At 45.5% G+C, this 22,625-nt stretch overlaps 2 long non-coding RNA genes across 2 annotated transcripts in view; both read right to left on the minus strand.

Moving 5' to 3' along the window:
- LOC116654397 overlaps window positions 1-11,255 on the minus strand; it is a 42,621-nt gene extending 31,366 nt beyond the window's left edge. Inside the window, exon 1 of the long non-coding RNA XR_004309631.1 lies at window positions 9,914-11,255. This is a non-coding gene — a long non-coding RNA (uncharacterized LOC116654397). The remainder of the gene's footprint in view (window positions 1-9,913) is intronic.
- The window catches only part of LOC107324008, a 59,961-nt gene extending 39,346 nt beyond the window's left edge, over window positions 1-20,615 (minus strand). The window contains exon 1 of the long non-coding RNA XR_004309633.1: window positions 17,521-20,615. This is a non-coding gene — a long non-coding RNA (uncharacterized LOC107324008). The remainder of the gene's footprint in view (window positions 1-17,520) is intronic.
- Between the last annotated feature and the right edge of the window lie 2,010 nt (window positions 20,616-22,625).

Here is a 22,625-nt window from a genome sequence, read left to right on the forward strand (position 1 = left end):
CCTTTGAAGCATTTGAGTCCTCAAATCAGAAGCTGGGTTTTGCCACAATGGATGAAACGCACTTGAGAGGAGCAGGCTGCACTCAGAGACCACAGAAGCCGACAGCTACAATACAGGAGGCTGCATGTTCTTTTACATCAGGGTTAGGAGCTTCTATACCGTGTCCTCAGGAAAGGTCTGAGACCACCATTGAGATTACACCCTCTCTGTTTCAAGCAACCATCTTGTCCTCCAGCACAGCTAATGCCTGTGGAGCTGGAGATACTCCCTGTGTGTGGACACACCAAAACAGGCTGCCCCCAGCAGCCTCTTCATGGTTGTCATCAGAGAGGTCCAATGTACAAAACGGAGGTAGGGGAAACGGGATACAGGTCAGCCAAACGCCATTCTTTCAGGTGTCTGTAAGTGCAGTTTATGTAGCCAGCACTTCAGCTGGAAAAAGTCAGCCACCCATAATGAGTTGAAGTGGCAACACCAGTAACAACCAACAACAGCAATAATCTTTCAGTAACTATTCAGCAGCTGGCTACTCGGTAGCTTTTGCTGCCATTTTTATTAACACATTATTAATCACAAAGGATGGAGATTATATGATCCTATCCAGGTAACACTGTTAAATCAGGAAAAGATACAACAGCAAAACAGCTTTTTCCGTGGCCTAATTAAATGGCCTTGATCCAAACTTCACTGAAGTCAATAAGAAACCTTGTTGCTGACTTTAATGACTTTGCCTGTCTGAATACTCACAGCAGGGCTTTAATAGGAAAAAGAGTGAAGTTCAATCTGCAAAATACAGAATAGACCCTATACAGCAGGAAAGCTGCTGACGTGCTTCCATGGGGTAGGTAAGTCTCACTGATGAAAGGAAGCCGTGACCTGATGGGAGAGCTCTGGGGATCTCCATCTTCATTTTCTCTCTATTGACTTGGAAATCCATTTGGGATTTACATGAATTAATCAGTATTTATGACAGTAAAATGATCACTGTCAAGGGGCCAAAATGCCTCTGTGTATCTGGGAGAGGTATGTTGACACCCGGAGTTTGTTTTCTTACTGTGCCAGATCTTGATTGTGCTGAAGTGAGTGGAAACACTTCCACAGACTTCAGCAGGATGGTGACTTCTCTGGGAAGGGCTGGCACTGTGTAAGAACACTATTGCACACTGTGGTCTTGCTGTTGCATTGCAGAGTCCTTTTTATAGATGCTTCTTGTTCATAAGCAAAAGTATTTAGATTAACATTCCAAAAACAAGTAGTCTAATGGTGTTACATTTTAGGGGCACGTTAACTTGGAAGAGCAGCCAAGTTTGTTGACTAAAGTGATTTACACAACTCAAAGGCCACTAAACAACTATTTCTCAATCTCTCATCAGCAGCTCCGGGGAGCAGAAGTTAAAAATGCCACAGCTCAACAAACAGTTCTGTGTTGTCACTGCTGCTGAGTACATTATGTTTCTTTGCAAATAAGAAGCTGTCAGGGGGTGCTTTATAAAAAAAAAAAATAAAAAGAAAGGAATGCAACACCACAAACAAACAAATAATTTCTAGATACGTGTTGTCCTCTTTCCCTCCTTTAATTTCCCTCACATGACTCTTGAAATATCCCCAACAAACTCTCTGCAATATGCCCAGGATTCCAGGAATCACCTTCAAAAAGGCAGCTGACTGGTCAAGAGGCAGCGCCATGGCTGATTTACTGCTGCAGCCCCTTAATTGGCAGGGACAGGGATGCCCAGGTGTCAGTAAGCATCATTTACACCAACTGATCACCCAAGGTGACCAGGTTGCTGAGAGATTCTGAACAACCTCCACCACCAAAGATTTGGATGGGAAGTGTGTTCAGCATCATGTAGATACGGCAAGCACCTTGCAAGGGCCAACACTAAGAACATGAATTCACTCATGGCTGCAGGGACCTTAAACACAGTTCCAATTTGCCAGTCTGTTCCTCTGGAAAGAAAGCAGCTTCCCATCTAGCTCCCATTGATGGTAGTCATTGATCGAGGGCTCAGCTGGGATTTCTGCTCTGCTCATCACCAAGTGCCTAGACAAGGTAACCATATTAGGAAACACTTCTTTACAGAAAGGGTAGTCAAGTACTGGAATAGGTTCCCCAGGGAGGTGGTTGAATCGCCATCCCTGGATGTGTTTAAGAGCTGTTTGGATGTGGTGCTCAGGGATATGATTTAGCAGAGAGTTTTTAGAGTTAGGGTACTGGTTAGGCTGCGGTTGGACTTGATGATCTTTGAGGTCTTTTCCAACCTGGGTAATTCTATGATTCTATGATATAAAGTGGAACGTTCTTTAACAAAGCAGGAGACAGAGTGGCAAGGTGAGCAGCTGGAAACTGAATGCAGAAAAGCATTGTGCTCCCAGGCATCTAGTAGTGACAGCACCCAATCAAGGGACTCATTACAAAGGGGCACTGTGCAAAGGGACAGTGTGCAACCTCCATTACCCAATGTCTAGCAAAACTTTCCTAGCAGGCATTGCTCCACCAAAAACTGTTTTGCTTCATTTTAGGAACTGAAGGATAAAATTCTAAGATCTCCAACAAATAGGGGTCAAACAAAGTGATCACAAATGACTTTAAAACATTGAAGACTAAGAAGTCATTCATTAAAAAGCTCTGAAGAGTTTTTGTATCTGTCAGAAAAACAGCAAGATGGGAAGAGCAGCTGAACCACAGGTGGGGAAAATACCAAGAAGCAATATATTGCTCTGTTTTGGTAATATCTATGGCTGCGACTGCCAAACAACAAAGAAATCCTCACTGATGTGTTGACTCCAGTAGGTCTAGCAAAGCATGAGCCCTGCCAGCTTTCTCAGCTACAGAAGGAGATGAGAACTGCTGTTTAATGTCATCCAGTCATATAAAACATAAATATGTCCTAGCGGAGGCACGCAAAGTGCGTGCCTTACTTCCTCTTTTTCCTCCACCAGCTGAGAATATGTTTTACTGTTGTGGTAAAAGTGGTCAAACTACTGAATGTCAGATTGGGGACTTGCATCTCCTATCATGTATATTCTGCCTTTTCCCTTGGATTTCCATCTGTTCTCTGTGAGGTAGTGAGAAAGATTCACTGTAAGTAGACAGATGTCTCACAAACTTGATTCTCACTCAGCTCTTACATTCTGCCAGAAGAAGATGGCTGGTCTCCTGCCTATGATATGATCAGTTGCCCCAAATGATTTCAAACAGAGCAGACAAGGAGCCTTAGAAATGTTTTCTGATAATTATGTTCCAAAATAATATAACATCTGGGCTCACATGGCATCTACACAGACACTGAGACCCATTCTCCCTCTGAACATTTGGTGGCCAGCACAGAATAGAACAGGAAAACACCACTTTGAGTTACATTTGGCAGCACCTCCAGGGTGCAGGGATAAACTCATGTGCTGAACTCTCTTTACATAAACACTAACAGGGGATAGGTCAGTACTCTTGAAATCAGTATGGCACCTTATTTCAACATCAAACTAAAATTTGATGTGAAAGTTCAGGCACAGCTCTATCTGGCCCCACAATTTATTGTGTTTACTGAACTTGGGAGCCAGCGTGATAGTAGTGTATCCCAGATATCTCTTTAATCTGGGTAGTTTACATCCAAAATTATATTTAACTGCTGGAGGATGGAGAGGAAGGAGAGTCATGGTTTGGATCGGGTTTTATGCCTTGCTTTTGGCCTTAAGCCTGAGAGCAGCAACAGCAGGAAAGAAGAGAGGAGAGGAGGAGGAGAGGAGAGGAGGAGGAGAGGAGAGGAGAGGAAAGAAGGAGAGAGAGGAGAGGAGAGGAGAGAGAGAGAGAGGAGAGGAGAGGAGAAGGAGAGGAGGAGAGGAGAGGAGAGGAGAGGAGAGGAGAGGAGAGGAGAGGAGAGGAGAGGAGAGGAGAGTGAGTTGAGGCCAGGCTAACCCCAAGACAAGAGCTCTGCTATGTCTGGGAGCTTTGCAAAAAATAAGGCCTGCCATTCAGAGGGCACTGCAGCTGAAGGACTTTGGTGAAATTCAGGGGTGGCACGTCCCCAGACTGCCATGGGTCCCAACGCAAAGCTGCTCTAGTTGGTAGTCCATGTCCATGTCCATGTCCATGTCCATCCACAAGTGAAATGCTAGTTTGTTAGGATGGTGATGAGACCTGGCGAAGCCTGAGGCCTCTCCAGGACGCCATGACAAACACATTGTCCAATGATTCTCCCTGAAAAGTCAGGATTTTCTGACTGAGTCCTGAAATCACTCATTACCAAGTGGTCAAAAGGCAGACCAAAGTGATTAAATCAGCAAGAAAATGCCAGGAAAAGGATGATTTCACTGCACCATTGAAAGCATATTCAACAGATAAGCCTAGCAACAGGGACCCTGTCTCCAGGCTGACTCCCAACAGTAAGCTTCTGCTATAGCTCCTTGTCATCCCACTGCACTGCTGAAAATGAATGAATAAATAAATAATCTATTGAAGCATTTGTGCAATAAGCTGAATATTAGCATGTGGCTCTCAAGGCGACCTTTATCGAAGGAAGCAGCATTTATATTGGAGAAAGATGTCTAAAAATAAACGATTATCACTCATGTATACATATAAATACCAAGGGCAAGATATGACTTTCTATAACGTGAAGTGACTCACTTTCCCCCAGAAGTTTTAGTGAGTGTCAAAGATATGCACTTCTAAGAGTGAATCACTTCAAATGGCCACTGGGTGACTGGCTGGGATTGAACTAATCTTGGGGAGGAGAGCTGACGTAAGAGCCATGGGACTGGGAATGCACAGGCTATTTGCAGGGCAAGGATGGCAGACATTAGCACTCAGTTGTCACTAGTAAATCTTAGATTGCTTTGACAGGTGGCAGATTGTGGGACGTGAATGGCTACAGCTTCCAGGAGAACACTTCTTTTCATGGAAAGTGGGATGAAGCCAAGGGAACAGCCCATATTTCTTTTTTATGTATGTGCATAAACACACACACGCACGTGTATATATAGCTGTAAAAAATAAAGCATCTCTTTTATGAATCATTAAACTCACTTGAACCCTCGTTTGTATTTGCTAGCTAAACCCAAGAGTAAGAGCTCGAGCTTTCTGCAAGCAAAGCTTGATTGCCAGCCTCCAGGACAAGCCAAAAATGTTGCGGTGAGTTATCCACAAGCCTCGTAAAAATGAGATAATCCAACAGTCCCCCATAAATTTTCAAGAGAGCACGGAGCTGGGTTTGAACCACTCCTGGGATAAGCACTGACCAAAGCATGGTGTCTAAAGTGCTTTCCAGTCATCCCTTTGAGTATATATACACAAGCATAAGCTCTGGAACCATGTCCAAAGGAGAGAATCATAAAAGCATAGTATCACTAATGTTGGAAAAGACTGCTAAGATCAGCTAGTCCAACCATCAGCCCACCCCCACCGTGCCACTGCCCATGTCCCTCAGTGCCACATCATCACATTTCTTGAATACCTCTAGGGACAGTGACTCCACCACCTCCCTGGGCAGCCTGTGCCACTGCCTCACAAATTCTCTCTGTGAATGATTTTTTCCTACTAGCCAACTTGAACTTCCCCTGAAAAGCCACTCCTTTACAGATGAGCTAAGATTTTTTAGCAGTCTCCTTTCAAACAGTGCTAAGAGCAGCCTGGCTTAAGGGGAGAGAAAGATCCCAAGGAAGCTCTGCAATCCAGAGTAACTTGGCTGGTTCTTTATGTGATGTAAGTAGAGCTGTACTTTGCAATTTCAAATGCCAGCCATGCAGCAGACCACACATTTAATACGAGCTGTGGCAACAATGCACCAATGCCATAAAAATGAGGTTCAACAAAGCAAAGTGTAAGGTTTGGCACTTGGATAGAAGAAACCCCTGATTTGTATAAAACTGGGAGAAGATCTACTTGAAAGCAGCCCTGCTTAGTAGGACTTAAGGGCCCCTGCTGATGAAAAACTGAACGTGAGCCAGCAGTGTGTGCTTGCAGCCTGTAAGGCCAGTGGTATCCTGGGTTCTATCAGAAGAGGGGTGGCCAGCAGGGAGAGGGAGGTGATTGTCCCCCTCTATTCTGCCCTTGTGAGGCCTCAGCTGGAGAACTGTACTCAAATCTCCATCCCTGGAGGTGCTCAAGGCCAGGTAGGATGGGGCCCTGAGCAGTCTGATCTACTACTTGATCTAGTGGATGGCGACCCTGTGTGTGGCAGAGGGGGTGTGGAACTTGATGATCCTTGAGGTCCCTTCCAACCCAAGCCATTCTATGATTCTATTAAAAAACAAAGTTTGCATATGCAAGCTCATGTACTACCAGCTACGAATTGCACCCTGCATATGGACCTGTGATTCATGTGCAAGTAGCTTATCCTCAGTGAATTTGGTGGCTTAGCCAGGGTCTTGCATGTGCTTTGCCCCTTGCTAAGGAACTGCCTAGTGCAGCTGAGTCTTCCATTTTCAAGTTCAATGGATAGTGGCCAATACCATTTGCCCCGCATTCTATGGGGTTGCTCATGGAAATTAATTATACTGAGATACAAGTTTTGCTGTCATCTATAACAAAACACGAAAATCAAGCCAAATTGATTCAAATCAGACTGATTTCTTCTTCTGAAGAAATGTTTCCTCGGAAGACAAAGCTGTCAAGCAGAAGGTCTCTCAGCAAACAGGAGAAGCCTCTTTTTGATTAACAGAGTCTGCCAGAAAGGATGAAATACTGCAAGGAGTTTGAAAATGAGAATGAAATGTGGGTACTTCCAGAGCAGCCATAGAGATTTTGTGTGACACTGGAGCAGTGACCCCTCTTTGAACCGTAACTTCTCTCTTCCCTCCAAAGGCACAAACAACATGAACACCTGCAGTTTCTCCCTCTCCTAACGCACCCGACAGATACGGATTGCAAGCAGATGAATTATTTGCTGTAAAGATTCTTTTCCACTTGGCTAATGGTTCCCGTACCTACTTGGGAAGCTCTAAATATGCTTGTGATTATTGAAGAAGAGCGGGATGCAGCTGCGCTTCATCCTTATGCAAATCCCTTACACCAGCAAGCAGGAGTCAGCCTTTGTCCTGCTGCAAGAGCTGTGCAGCTGCACAACCACAGCTGGCTGTTTCTGGTGGGGTAAAGGGCCAGGGCTTTACTTAACCAGCCTCACACAGGAGCACAACAGGAGCACAAACCTCACTTTTTTTTGCTGATGTGGAGTTATTCAGTTGCACTTCCTGGTCCCATGGTTCCTCGTGGCCAAAGCCACAAGGAAGCCCCAGACTAACCTGATGAACTTTTCCAAATATTGGTCTATATTTGCATTTCCCCTTTCTGAGAACAGTCATATAAAAATCATATGAAGCCTTCTAACCTCAAGAGAGCAAAGCCCTGAACAGCAAGTAACTCATGTGGCTCCTAATGTAATGAAAATGTCTGAGTCCTTTGGGGAAGAATTTCAACAGCTTAGCTCTTACAGCAATGCAGATCACTAGGGTGAAAGATACTGTACAAAACCACAGAACAACTGGTTCCAATCCCAATCCCACAGCACCTTGGCTTCTCCTCTGTGATTTCATACAGCAGGTAGGTGTTCGCTACTATTTCCCTTCTCCAGTAGAGGACATTCAGAGGACTGTCATACCGATGAGTGAGAAGATATCAGAAACTACACGGAGGAGATCTACAACCTTCTCCACAGGTGAGACAGAGAACTTCATGATGTGCTTATTCGACTCACAGCCAGGTTTTTTCTCTTGTAACAGGCAATATTTGATACCTGAAGAACAAACTCAAGCATGAGCAATTTTGGTAAGTATATTTCATTTTCAGTAGCTGAGATTCTTCTTTGGAGGATAATTAAGTATGCAACGTATGGTCTAAAACAGCCAGGAAATAGATTGAAAATACAGAAAATTGAAAGGAAATTATTTCAAACTGGAGTGCTCTGACTCTGGGAACTAAGTTATAAATGCTTTTGAGAACCTGCATTTATTACTTGCAATAAATAACTTTTCTTCCAAACACGCCTTTGTGTGAGAGACAGATTAGCAGTGCAAGTGGAGCATATTTCTGCTGTGCAGAAGTTACTTATTTTAGAATAATGGACGTCACAAATTGGCCCTGCATAGCAACACTCATTGGAAAAAGATCACAGCTCCACTTAACACAAAAGTGCAATCTTGAAGCCCATTGAAACTGAAGTCTCTTCACAGGGCAAGCGCTGAAGTAGCTCCTCATTTGCGTAAAGCCGGACAATTGCTCCACTTCCATACACAAATAAAATTGCTTCGATATCTGCTGTGCATGGGGAATGGCTCCTTAATCACATTACAGAATGTGAACATCCCAAGGTTAAACCCCAGTGCCATGGAGTACATCAGTACTTTATGAACTCATCAAAACAGGCTTTATATCCACAAATCTTCACGCTGGGGTGAACGTGGAGATCTTACCTTTAAAACTTAGGGCGCTGCTTCTTCCCTATAAGAAAATTCTCCAAAGCAAATTTAGATACATGAGGTCTGATTCTGCACTACATTAAGGCTGTTTTACAGCTGTGTCACTGCGGTGAAAATCAGTGGAGTGGCCACTGGTGAAAAAAAAAGGCAAAGTAATAATAAGGAGAATTATCCCTGGCTTTTTAGAAGGCTGTTCATGTAGCCATTCCCTCAGGCTTTCTCCAAGTCTTCAGTGCTAGCAGCGATGTGGCAGGAAGATGTAGGGAAAAGGGCCATCAGATGGAAATGCATCCACCCTTGTTCACTTGTTTTATGGCATTCCTGTCTTCCTGTCTTTGCATCATAACTCTGCTTTCCTTCAAGGAAAAGACAACTATCAGACTTAGATTTATCCTCACGAAGAGAGCTGCCTTTCCTTGCTGTTCTTTTTCTGCAAGAAGCAATTACATCTGAATTTGTTCTGCTGCTTCTTGCCATCCTGGGGGGACAGCTGGGAGCATGGACCATTAGCAAGCACAGCAATAAATGGGACTAGGGGACAGCTGCTGATTTACACCTGTAGAGGATCTGTCTCGTGAGACTTGCTGTCAGACATGTTACTTCATTTCTGGAGTCTCCACGGACAGGTTTCCCCTTGGAAAAATAACGCTCTTAATCTTGCAGACCCTTTCAAAGTCACCTTGAAATCACTGCTTTGTGAGCACATAAAGGGCAGCTCCTCTGCTCATCATCAGTCACATGCACCAATCCCGCTGCCTGCTGCTCCCTCACAGTTTCTGCAGGATGCCCTTCCTGGGGCCAAATCCAGCCCCAACATCCCATCTCAAATTTGCTGTAGGCTCTCTCCGTCAGCCTGGAAGGGACAGTCAAGCTTTGTGTGCCTCATTGCTCATCTCTGGTGCCAGCACAACAGCATACCCTCCCATTCACCCTCCAGCCAGCACAACAGCTTTGGAGGAACAAGTAGGACCAGCTCCATGCCTGTTCTCTGTGTGGTTGCACCCTTTGCCTGCATTTGCTTTCTCCAAGCAAACACCTGTCCAGGACTTGAGTACAATAAGCCCAAACAGAAGGAGGGCAGGCTGGGTGCTGCGTCTCTGCTCAATGCCACTGAGCCCAGCTGCTGGCTGCAGAGGAGGCTGGCAGAAGGCAGCTGGCAGCAGAGAATTGTACAAGCTGGGAGTGTCGGAACAAAATAAAGCATAGATGAGCACAAAATTGCTTAAAAGATCGGGTCATACCTGTGGCCACAACCCTGTAGAACTGAGGGGGAACAGCAGACAGGACAAAGCCAGGACAAAGCACCCTACAGCTGGACCAGCCATCTCCTGGGGACCATGGCTTCACTGGGGCCATGCCCATGCTGGGAACAGCTGTGGAGCAGAGGCACAGGGCTTCTTGCTTAGATTAGTAAGTGATTCAAAGGCCACGCAGCTGTCATATTATTCATCCCATACCGATTTTAATTTTAGCAGCCTCACATACCTTCTGAGCTACTTACAAGGTTAGGAATGGGGGGATTTCCAAGTGAAAGCCATGGGCAGCCTGCCTGGTACAGAGTTCATTCTGGAGATGGCACAGCTACCTGGATATCAGCAAGTGGAAGATATATATCACTGCAAGGTTGCTGCAAGTCATCTCTCTGAGACTGGCATCGCTGTCTCTGAAGGTAAAGGTGAAGCAACATGACTTCCAGTAAAATGACAAAGCACAAAGATTTACTGCAGGAATTCAGTCAGTGACAAAGTAATGAGGTAAGGAGCAAACTGCCTGGAGGACTGTTAGTCTGCAACTGGATAAACTAGTCCTGACAATGTGCCCAGCCTGTCCACAGGCAACAAGATGGGCTTGAGGTTTTCTGCTGTGCCTAACGAAGTAGGGGATTCAACATTAGTTTGTGGGGATATTTGATAAAGACGTGAATGAAAGGCATGTCAGGAATAGAACAAGGTAAAAGTTAGCTTTGTCACTGTTGTGACCAGAAGGAATAGAACAAGGTAAAAGTTAGCTTTGTAGCCAGAAGGAAACACAGGTAAACACAGCTTACCCACTTCTAATTCAGACACATCCTTCCCTCACATATGAGGAAGCAACCAGATGAGTGTTTTCACCCACCTCCTTCCTTACCAGCTCCAGTCAAGCCACGCTGTATTATATTTAGTTGAACAGTCAACAGAAGCAATGACCTTTAAAGCACTATGCAATCCTTTGTAACCCCTCTGTTAAATAAAAGGGCCCTCTATCCTAAAGACAGGCAGCTGGAGACACCGAGGCTATGTCTATAACAGTGCATCAGACATGCCCAGGTTTGTCCTCTGGCACTGAGTCTGGCCAGCATGGGATATTCCACATCCAAACTATTCAACCTTCTTTTCTGCCAAACCAAGGCAGTTTCATCTCAAATGCCCACCAAGAATGGTCTCCAGACCCTTCTGGCTTCCAGGCCATGCCTAGGAAACATCTGAAGGACCACAGACATGTTTCAGACATCCTAACAGTTTAAGAGTATTGATGACTCAGTCTTAATGTCTGGGAATGTCCCCCTGGCACCATGTAATTGGGTAGCAGAGAAGTAGCTTGAAGTGCTGAAGCCCTGCAGCTCCATCTAAACCGAGGACAGTTTGGCAGCCATGACAACCAGCCCTTCATGGTTTGAGACGAGCACCAGCACCCACAGCACCCAAACAAAGTAGCTTTCCAAAGCCTCTTTGTTGTGACTGAGTCACTCCAGTCACAGAAGATGTGTCAATATCACCACCCCAGAGCGGGTCTTGGGTGCTTTGCCTCTCCTACAAGGGAGTGACATGCGAGTTCAGCATCCTTTCTCTCTTACCCATTGCACCCTCATTCACCACGCAAAGGACTAACCCAGGCCACCACTTGGGGAAAGCATAGATGCAGCTGCAGAGGAGCTAGGAAGCATCCTCTTGAGAGCCCTCTCCATTTGCCCCAGCTTTCTGGACAGTCTCCTTCCATGGGTATGTCATGGAGCTGACAATGAACTTCATTACACAAATGACAGCATGCATCTTGTTAATTAACGGCAGGCATGGAGCTGAACACATGCCATGCATTTTTAACATCGCTTAGTGAACAGTGGTGATGAAATGTGATATAGAAAGCCAAATGTTTAGCACTAATGTGATGCCCAGATAGGTCTGAGTGCCTCTGGCAGACAAGGGAGAGGGTGAGCTTCTTTTCTTTGCCATCACAATAACCCAGCGGTCCAACTAGAATCGTATCTGCAAGATCTCGGAACTGAGCAGGATGTCCTGTACATAAATCAAATCCCAGCAGACCTCTCCCTGGACAGGCTTTTCCCTTCCTGGACTAGACTTTCTGGAAACTTAACATTTAAAATTCTAATCCTGCAAACTTTTATACACATATTTTCCTACCTACAGGGCCTATTATTAAATTCAAATCTATGCATGAATGTTGGCAATAAACGGGTCCGAGCTTAGGAAGAGATTCTGCAATGTTTCTTTTCACCAGCTTACCAATTTCTAAACAAGTATCTGTATTTTTCCATATGACCTCATCACTCTGGGGCAAAAAGAGAAGTGCATACACCCACCAAGTGACATTATAATCAGTCGTCTGAGCAGCCTTGCCCTATACAAGATTTGGGATGTGCCCCACAGAGTACTTCAGATATTGCTCAAGTCTGTTGCACTTCCCTCCCTATTATTTTAGCAATAATAGTTGATGGGGAGGGTATTTCCTGAGAGCCATCTGGAGAAAATGAGATTTCTGCCATAAGCCCATAATTCAGCTAGGGATACACCACCCAGAAGCAAGTCCCCGCCCTGTCCCCCTACACTTGGGCCCTGGCTGTGAAAAGCAAGCCAGCATGAGGTTGCTTGGTTTGGGATTTTCAGCTGTAAAACACACTTCAAAGACACCTGGTTTTTTCTCCATTGAGCTTTCTAAGGTTTCCAGTGTGACTGCTGATTTGGGAGGTACAGAAGGCTGCTCGGCTTCCAAAAGAAACTATGGGATGCCAGGCTGGAAAGGGGTGGATATACAATAGTGCAATAGACAATGACAGTAATCATGTATTGATTGCTTCTGTGTATCATGCATTGATTGCTGGGGCCTTCCAAGACTGCAGAGGAAGGTTTCACAAGCAGCAGGGAGATGCACTTTGCATTTGAGAGGTCTCGGCTTTACAGAGGAACAAATCTAAAGATCCAGATACACGCTCAAAGCAACTGGGGTGGCACAGAGCAGCTAGTTAAGCTGGGTCTCGGGGCTATATTGAATTCCCGGAAAGCTGCATAGCAATCAGAGCACACAGGGGACTCTGGCTACTATTATTCTATGCCAGCGTTTCCCTGACTGATGTGCTCATTGCTTTTCATAAAATCTTTTCTTGCTTAAAATCACTAAGACAGCAAGATGTACTCTTCTCAGCAGTTACATAAATGCATAGATGCATACATACATATACACAGATATATAAATTATATACATAGGCATATAATTTATTTCTTTCCTAACAGAGAGATACAAGAAAAGCCCAGGGATTTTAATAAATATTGATTCAAACGTGGAAAAACTCCATTTCTGGGTATAACATGGAGAGATTTATAGCTTTACTAATGAGTACTGTGAGAAGAAAATATGTTCTCAGTTCCGTACCTGCTTGACTACAAAGACACGATGGTGCCAGCAGCCTGAGGATCTCACTGTCACAGCACAGCAATGTGTCCACAGGCTGGGTCAGATTGATGTGGAGTATTTGGAGCCACGGGGTATTCTCTAGAATTACTTGTTGCTGCTTCAAATTAGCACACTTCTCTCTTTAATGGAGAGCTGTTGCCATCAGCTGAGGTTCCTGTGGGCATAGTAATACCAGGAACTAACAGGCTCTGGTTTCACAACACAAAGCCACCAGTAGCAATACTGGTTCAGGCAATCAACACAATCCTCCTTCTCGTCCTCTGTGCCATTCCCTCGCACTACATAGCACTACAGTCTGAAGGGCTAAGTTTTGAACTGGCTTAGACAGTGGATTAAACAGATAAGTAAATTAGGAAAGACAAAACACCTTTGGGTTGACCCAGCTGAGGTGTCCCATCTGCCTGACAGCATTGCCCAAAAGTAGATGGGCAGCACAATGGTGGGAAAGTGCACCCCAATGCAAAGATTGAGAGCTGAGGGCATGGAGATAAGAAGAGTCAGCAGTGTGAATGCCTGTCCTTGCTGAGCAACCCTAGACCTCCAGGCACAGGGCAACTCTATATGCTGCTTCTGCTGCCTGTCCTTCCAGCCCACAGCCATTTGCATTTCAGGGATTTCCTGAGCCAGCTGTGAGCTCTACAACTCTTCTGGTGATGTGTAGTGGATTTTTCACCACAAACTTGTTCAACTTACTCCTAGATCTGTATGAGCTTGCTTGGCATCAACAAAACCAAAAGGGAGAGAGCTGCTCCACTGTGAGGGCATGGGATGGGTTGATTGCTGTTTCTTCAGTGCTGACTGAATGTCTGGATTACCAGTGACATGAGTTACAACAGTGTGTTGTGTCGTAGGCTCCCAGAAGGCTCCCAACATCTCGCACCTGCCACTCGGACACAAGTCCCAGCACTTCACATTTCCACCGGACCAAAGTCATCAAATCCTCCCACATGATGAAACTGTCAGCGTTTCTACCATCACTTTGTTTTGTCTCTCTTTATTTTAAATTGCATCCACACTCTAGTGTGGCTGAAACTCTGGGTGTACAAATCAATTGAAATTGAGTCACTGGGCTTGATAGAAGCAAACAGACGTCATCATAAAGAGAGCAAAGCCCTGCTTCAAGCCCCCGCCACTCTGCTGAGTTACAAGATCAATAAGAGAAACATATAAAATTGTAATTAATTCAATAACCATTAAACATTTTGCTAATACCCGGAGAAACCCAGCCAAAAAGAAATACAATCTAACAGACCAACATTTACATTGTAAAATGCAAATCCACAGTGTTAACTTTCTCCAGAATGAACAAGCAAACATTTTAAGCAAGCAAAAAAAACCAAAAAACAAACCACCCATACATACTTTCAGCAAACGTCATCTTCTTACACTGGGGAAATTCTTGTCATGCTTAACCCAAGTCTGACACAATGTCTTGCAGTAGTTATCCATTACTGAAGTTTATCTGGGCTTGCTGATAGCCTGGCATTCCTGGAGCACATAAAGGATTGTGCGTTTAACCCCATCTAACCTGGATACCACTCTTATTTAATACACTCACTGCTTGAGAAGGTCCAGCTTCCTGTATGCTCAGCACAAACCAAAAACACTTGGGTGCTTTGAATGACTCACCTGGGACTCTGGTTAATCTTCGGAGGGCTGACAAAGCTACCAACCCAGTCAGATGCCTGAAATGGGGCATGGAGACTATTTACTAGAGATCCATCTCAAAGGCTGAGGGCTCCTAATGCTGTTCCAGCAGTGACTAGGGTGAGTGGTCTCTCCTCATCACACCATGTGCCAAATGCACCCCACTGGGCAGAGTTTACTGGGACACAGAAAAGCAGAGGCCTTTCAGTCCTCTTGCCTCAGCTCATCCTGTTCCCCATCCAAATCCCTAGAAAAATGAGTATCTATGTCTCTTGCTACTGATTCTGACAGTTCAGTGGCATTTTTGGCTATGGGTTCAAGGTTGCCTCCATAAGCAAAATGCTGGCAGACTTGGAACTGAGTTTCAAGTGTAACTATGGATAGAACGGACAAAAGATAAAGCTTTCACCCTTTTCTGACTCAGGTTCCACTCAGTGGGCCTGTGGGTTTTCTACTGCTGTGGAAAAGGGTTAACTGTCCACTGAACACAATTCCTTCTGTTGGGAATAATAGCTAAAAAGCAGTGTTTATCCAAGAGTAAAACAGAGCTATCAGCACTCAGCTGCAGGACAATCTGATGCCTTCTGCCTTGAGACCTGGCTTGGAGTCCAGGAGTTTAAAGGTATGGGTGAATGAGTCAAACAGATGGATGCATAGCAAGCAATGAGAAGTGGTACAGAGTAGAGAAGACAAACAACCACGTTACACTCTTCACTGCCATCAGATCCACATTTTCTAGGCACAGAATGTAATTTTCATGCTGGCTCCAGACATAAGGATAACTGCTCCTTAGGAGCTACTTTGTGTGTTAAACAAATATGACATTTACACATTGTTTTCTCACAGTATTTATTTGATATGTCCTGAACTAATGACCTTAAAAATTGTACTCTGATGGCATTAGTGCGAGACCATTTCCAAAAAGCATGAAACTGCAATAAACTGTCAAGTTTGCACAGGTGCATTGGAGATTAAAAGATCAGCCACAAAGCCATTAAGATCTATGGCAAAACGCCCAATGGGACCGAGATCAAACTTTGAATGTGTTTTTTAGAAATGTCATCATCAGTGGAGATATTCCTTGCTTGGCAATCCCAGGAGCTCAACACAATGTTGGATTTAACCATACCCTTCTGTGGTACTCCTCAGAGATGGCAGCTGCTGGAATTTCTTGTTCATCTCAAAACAGATGAAGCAAATATTAGTTTTGCTGGAGCAAAGATGAGTGCTGGTGTACACCAGATGTTATGTACACTACACCAGCTTTTCCAGTTTTTTAATGCTTCCTACCTTGCAAGAAGAGGCCTTATCTTTTTACAGGTGCAAGAAGCCCATTTCCACATATTGGACAAGGATGTGTTTTTATGTACTATAAAAATTTCTAAGGAGCCAGTTGTTGGGCCATCACAAGCTGACTTTATAAACATTAACTGTGTTCTTGGCAGTGACATGAGTTTTGTTCTTACTCCTCCAGATTTCCATATGGAAGGACTGTGGCCTGGGAAGCTTTGCTAGCTGGCAAGGCCAAGGGCACAAATCTACCTGCCTTCACAGAGAAAGTGGGGAAGGAAATCAGTCAAGCGTTGAAAGTCTCCCACTGATATTTTTCTTAAAAGGATGGACAAGTTCCCTTTTGACTATTGGGGAAAGAGCATCTCAAACCAAAGAGCTATCAGATATGCTCCAAGCATACATGAACAAATGCAGAGACATGGGTATTTCAGAAACACAGGTGAAGATCTGCTTAGGAATGCTCACACCTGGTGCTGATTCCATGTAGCTAGTAGACAAGGAGCAGAGCATTTGCACTGCTGGTCATCTGACAAATAATATCATTAACACTGAGGTTATTTTACATGAAACTCCCATTTCTATCCTTTTCTACTGTTGCTTTTGCTCCCTATCATGAGTCTTACTACATGAAGTCAAAGAAAGAAAGAAAAGAAATCTAATCCAGCTTTTTTTCAAACTTGCCATATTGCTTTTCCCAAGAAAAGCTCATAGAAATCCATACCCTGTATCACACTGCTAGGCACACGCTTTCACTTAGTTCTTTGAATATTTCTGTAAGATGGAATAGCCAGGAGGGATGAGGGAAATGACTGGATCTCAGGGAACACATGCATAGCGAGCTGAGTCACCCATAATCCAGCCAGCTGCCCGCAGACAGCTTCTCTGCTGCTCAGCTACAAATTAGTTCTGGCCTTATGAAGAATATCTGTTAATACATAAACGCTGCTATTTCAGTAACATTTCATTCTCTTCCTCATCTCCTCCCATAGTTGCACAGACACCCAAAGCCCCGATATCAATAGCATCATCTGCATGATAGCGAAGGTGCTTTCCGCGTGCCTTTTGCGGTAGTTCCCATCAGACAAGCATCAGGTCTAGTACTGCTGACAACAGATAGGTTCTAGAGGCTACAGCAGTTTCCAGTCCTTTCTCAATACAGAGGCCTGTATGCTTTTCTAGTGCTTAATCCCTGGAAGGGCAGAGAGGGCAGAACAGAGGAATGTGCCTGTTTTTGTGGAAAGAAGTAAAAAGGGTACAACATGAAAAAAGATTCCTATCTTCACAGTCACAGTCACCCAAGAGACCTTTTGCCCTGTCCTTGTTGCACCTTTGGCCATTCTGATTTCAAGGATAATGACATTTTCAGAGCAAAACAAACAAACAGGCAAACAAACCATCCCCTGCAGGGTAGAGGAAGGAAGGAAGGAAATCACAGAGAGTCCTTAGGGAGGGTCAGGGCAAACAGAAAGTCATGGCACCTACCTGCCTGCTTCCCTTCCTCTCTCCAGGATATGGTCATGCAGCAGACAAAGGACATCAGCCCAGCCTAGGCAGCTCCTGGTGACATCCTGCAGCACTCCAGGCACTGCTGCTGCTGTTTTCCTCTCAGTTCTGCTGTATCCTCTGCAGCAATCCAGGGCTCGTTGCAGATGCAGAGAAGCAGAAGTACCAGTCAGCTTGGTTAAGGCAGGATTTGCAGCCCCATAGGGACAGGCTTGCAGCAACTAACCTGCTGTCAGCTCATTAGGTACAATGCCCAGAGCCACCAGAAGGCTCTGTGGTGTGGGGAGGCTGCTCTGAGACCTTGTGAAATGAAGAAATGACTTTCTTTGAGAGCTCACAGGGAGAAGAGAGCTATGGGAGCTATGCTGGGCTTGGGAGATCTCCTGGTCCCCAGCTAGAACAATACCATAAACCCAGTCACCTTCTCTGGGCTTCTACTAGCAGCAGAAACAAGGCACATGGGATACACTCCAAGGCTTGGGTCACCCACTTCTTGATCATATATTTTACTTTCCAAGGAAGAAGAGACCTTTCAAAAATGGATGGGAGGGGAGGGAGCCAGGCCGGGCCCATGCAGGCCTCCCTAAGACCTGACCACCAGCAGCAGCAGGCCGTGCCACAGGCTGTGCACCACAGATGGTGGCTTCTGCTTCTGGGAGGCAACAGGCCTTCTTTGCCCAACCCCAAGGCTCAGGTTTTCATTAGAGAGCTGCTTCTTTTTGCTCCGCAGGAACTACAGAGGCAGCATATTCTGGCACCTTGCAGTATATGCTGCAGCACCTTCTTGTGCCTAAGGAAACGAATAGGCCTAATAATGCCTAAGGAAACGCAGGCCTAATAACCTATGACTTAGTAGCAGCAGAGCACTTGAACAGAAATGCACTGTTTGTGTAACAGTATTTTATTTTCCACCTTCTTCTGTACTCCTCTTGTGACAGCCTTATCAGTGAGCAGGTTTCCAGTGGGCCACTATGTGCTGAAGACAGCCAGTACAGTGGAAACTATCTATCACTACAGAACACTCCATTATAATTAAAAATTAATGGCCAATGAACTTTCTCCCTTTCTCCATCCTGAAAAATGTCGATCGTCCTGGGATAAAAGGCTTTTGGGATACTGAGCCTTTTTTATTACAGGCTCAGTACAGTACTCCAAAGATGCTCTTCTGTGGCAACTCACACATCAGCTCCACTGTGCCCTCATGTCTGCCCTTAAAGCCTCTCCTCTCCCAGTCCACTTTAGCAGCACCATTGTTTTCAGCAGCTCAGCTGGCTTCACAATCTCCAGAGGCAGTCTCTAATTTTTCTGACTGCATGCCAGGTTGCCACTGGTGCTAAAGAAATGACTTCTGTGCCTTTCGGTCTCTTCGATAGCCAAGAGGGTGCCTCCTTTCCCCTGGCTTCCTCACCCAAGATCTATCTGCTGTTAGATTAGTTGCCTGGGTACTGGAGACACCGGCTGTGCCTGACAAGCAATCTCTGAAGGCTTCCGGGGGCAGTATTACACGCTGTCAACATTGTTAGGGCTGAATAGCTCAGAGGCTGGTCAGGGCTGAGCAGGACATCATTGCTAGAGAGGCTTCCTGAAGGGGCTTCCTTACTGGAAGCAGAGGGTGACTCATTGCTGCTCAGCTGCTCTTGTTCAGAGAGATTAAGTTTCTGCTGCAACAGGGTAGTAATGATGTTCATGAAAATCACTCTGCAGGAATAAACTGTTACCGGAATAAAAAGAAGAGAAACTGTATGTTTGGGAAGAGAAGCGATTGCTATCGGTAGTTTCTTGTTGCTGAGCAATTTCCAAGCGCATGTAGAGCTCTGGGCTGCTTCGCATCAGGCACAGCGTGAAGCATCTACTGCAGCTTCCAAAGCACAGCTGTGCTCAGCCAAGCTGCAAAATGCAAAAAAAGAAAAGCACTCACAGAAGCACATGTATTTCTGCACATGTGTACTGGGGATCCAACAGGCGTTAATGGAATGCCCACACATGCACACTGGAAGTAATGTCCATAAAATGCAGGCTTGCCAGCAATGACAGCTCATCCACGCAGCCCCAGTTCACACTGTATCTGAATATCATCTCATGGAACAGTCAGGTGCTGTGAGCAGCTCTGCCCACACATCTCCAGTGGCAGCAAGGTCGTGGGCCTGCTGGGGGCAAGCATGGCAAGGAAGGGAGCCTTTCCTCACCACCTCATCCTTCACACCAGGTCTGTTCATCAGTAAAGACTGATTAACACAACACTAGTGCTAATTTTTGGCACAAATGAGGTTCTGGTGCTTTTGGTCATTCCTTCCTTGCAGTCAAAAGTCATGCAGCTTGTGCAGAAGAGCAAATAGTGCCCACTCAGATGTTCCTCACCTTGTGCTGCTGCCCTGCCCTGCCTGCAGCTGCTGCCATCAGAGCGTTCGCTGCCTTTATCGCTTGCACTGGGCCTGCTTCCAAGCAGCATGTTGCCTCCCTTCCCTTGGCTTTGTATCACGGCGGGAGTTTCTTGCCTTGTGCTGCAGACCTCACTAAGCGCTGCTGGGCTGATTAAGCCTCCTCTTACGATCTTCCACAGACACGTCTGTGCTGCAGAGGCAGGGGATCCTTGGCCTGAAATGCTGCAGGCAGCTTGCCCGCCTGTTAAGCTGTCCTTTTGACAGAAAGCCGCCCCAGTGTTTCCTCCAAGTGCTGTCAACAGCTGCCTGGAACTTCCACACAAAACATGTCTCTTGCAGCATCTTCTGTATCCCCTCTGCCAGACCAATCAAGCCCCGCTGGGAACACTGCCAGCAGGACCAGCATTGCCTGTTCCCTTTGCACCCCCATGCTTTGCTTCCCTCTTTGACCAAACTGAAGACCCTTCCTCTGTTTTTCTTCTATTGCCATAACTGTGGTTTCACCTCACAGGTATTTCACGTCTAATTAAATGTTCTGGCACACGTTTGGTCTGAACCTACAGCATCCAGACTCCCATCACAGTGATCTCCTGGTATCTAAAGAGGGGCTGTAAGAAGGAAGGGGGTGGACCCCGTGGCAGAGATTGCTGTGACAGGACAAGGGGAAATGGTTTCAAACTAAAAGAGGGGAAATTCAGTTTGGATATAATGTTTTTTACAATAAGGGTGATGAGGCACCAACACAGGCTGCCCAGAGAGGTGCCCCATCCCTGAAAATATCCAAGGTCAGGCTAGACGGGCCTCTGAGCAACCTGATGTAGCTTTAGATGCCCTTGTTCATTGCAAGGGTGTTGGACTAGATGTCCTTTACATGTCCCTTCTAACTCCAAATGGTTCTATGATTCTATGGGACTATGACCCAGAGATGACTGTCCTTGGTCTTTGAACACTTACCACCCCCCTTCCTCATTCCAGCAGTTCCTGGAAATCCACAGGCTGAGCAAACAGAAGAAGCTCTCTTGAAGACGTGTCCTTGTACTGCATTAAAGGCCCCACAGAGCTCCAGGGGAGCTAGAAAAACACCAGGAATAACAAGAAGTCCACTGGAGTTGACTGAGATGAACAGTTTTCAAACATGCTATAGCTAAGACAGAGTGAACTCCCAGGACACAATCCTGGTTACCCTGCTCCAGGTGTCCCTCCTGGGCCAGGTGGCCTCCAGAGACCCCTGCCAACCCTAACCATTCTGTGATCCTGTGAAACTGATTCCAGGCAATGACAGACCCCGCTCAGGATAAAAGGGTGCAGAGTCAGGTACTGGGCTTTTCTTCCTACACTCTCAGTTCTGCTGTATGGTAACAAAAGGTGATTCTTACTCTTTGGCACAATTGGTGACACAACTACAGAAGGAAAGCGAGCTTTCCTCTCTCTGCAGAAAGCTTCATAATGCTCACCTGCTTTTTTTAACATCCAACCCTTTTCTCTGCCTTAGCTCAAAGCAAGACCTAAGTGGCATGATAGCCACTCAAGGAGCTCAGTGGGACCTGACCTCCATTGTTCATCTGGAACTGGCAGGTTGCATTACATCCTGGCCCTCTCCAGCCCTTGCACAGGCCCTCACCTCCCCTGCCCTCAGCCATTGCTGCCTCTTCTGACTGCAGCCAAACAGCACAGAAAATGAAAAACACGCACATTCAAAGAGATTGAGCACCTGGCAACAGAAGTGCTTTAACCGCAGTCACACCCATAGTAAAAATTATAGTCCTATAAATTACATGTGGAACTATAATATGGTCAAAGTCTTTTTGAAGTTTCCGACCTAGTGAGTTATACACTGTAAAGGTCATCATAAAGCACTGGAGAAGTTAAAATCTGTATGACCTCAAGAGTTTTCCGATGACTTTTATCAGCAGCATCTTGTATCTCAACTGCATAAGAAATCAGCAGTTGCAAAAGGTCTTGCATATGGGTCAGGAGAATTGCCTTTGGAACAATGTACACATGGCCCAGTGCAGCTGCACGTTTCATACTGTGTATGAAAGGAGCACAGCACGTAGCTGGTAGCACGCAAATACAGAGGAAATGGAGGTTTATTACTCCCCAATAAAACTCCTTTCTGCTCACCTCCAGAATCCCTCCAGACTGAAAGCAGTAGAACAGATGATTCATACAGCATTTGCAAGATTTGTAAAATCTTATCAATTCTGAAGTCCAATTAGCGCTAATCAGGGCATATCACAAGAGCAAATGTTAACCCAAAGGAGCAGCTAAATGAGTGGTGCAATGAGATGAAATTCAATCATCTGAAAGTTCACTCGTGGCCATACGAACAAATCACCACCCTCTTCCATTCATCCTACTGCTTACGTCCCACTCATAAACCCCCGTAACAAGATGTGTCTTGAACCCTAATCCACCACCTTTGACATAAACCCCTGTGAGCAGATCAGTGTCAGCATGCAACCACACATCTGTTTCCCTTAGGAACTGGGCAGCTGGCTGCCATTCTCATCCAAGTTCACAGTCCCCCATTGAGAGATGCCAGGACACTCGTGCTGCCATTCAGCACAGGGCAAAGACACTCCAGAAAAGCCAGAGATCTGCCTTCAGACTGGTTCTTACTTTCTTCTATGGAGATTTTCCAGCTCCTTATAAACCTACCTAAAAACCTTGACAAGCCACCAGTGGGGCAGGATGTTGTAC

The sequence above is a fragment of the Coturnix japonica genome, chromosome 1 (assembly GCF_001577835.2).
Source record: "Coturnix japonica isolate 7356 chromosome 1, Coturnix japonica 2.1, whole genome shotgun sequence".
Classification (NCBI taxonomy): Eukaryota; Metazoa; Chordata; class Aves; order Galliformes; family Phasianidae; genus Coturnix; species Coturnix japonica.